Source organism: Triticum dicoccoides, chromosome 1A (assembly GCF_002162155.2).
Source record: "Triticum dicoccoides isolate Atlit2015 ecotype Zavitan chromosome 1A, WEW_v2.0, whole genome shotgun sequence".
Classification (NCBI taxonomy): domain Eukaryota; kingdom Viridiplantae; phylum Streptophyta; class Magnoliopsida; order Poales; family Poaceae; genus Triticum; species Triticum dicoccoides.
The window spans coordinates 386,968,164-386,968,697 of NC_041380.1; positions in this window are offsets into that span (position 1 = coordinate 386,968,164).

Below are 534 nucleotides of genomic sequence, written 5' to 3' on the forward strand. Positions count from 1 at the left end.
CCCCAGGCCGCCCCGCCCCCCTCCTCCACCCAGGTGAGCTCTCTTGCCTCCTTTTTTTCCTTTTTTCTGTTTTTTTAGTTTTAGGTTTATGTTTAGTTTAGATTTAGTTTTAGTTTTAATTTTAGGATTAGTTTTAGGTTTATAGGTTTAGTTTTAGTTTAGTTTTAAGTTTAGATTTAGTTTTTTCCTTTTTCTGTTTTTTTAGTTTTAGTTTTAGGTTTAGTTTAGTTTTAGGAAAGAAGAAGAAGAGAAAAAGAGGAGAGGAGAAGAAGAAGAAGAGGAGGAGGAGGAGAAGAAAAAGGAAGAAGAGGAAGAAGAAGAAGCAAAAGAGGAGAGGAGGAGAAGAAGAAGAGGAAAAAGGAAAGGGAAGAAGAAGAAGAAGAAGAAGAAGAAGGAAAAGAAAGGAAGAAAAGGAAGAAGAGGAAGAAGAAGAAAAGGAAAAAAGGAGAAAAAAGGAGAGAAAAACCCGACCCGACACGGTACCCAGACCCCGACCCGGCACCCCGACACGACACCCCGACACCGAGACCCCGA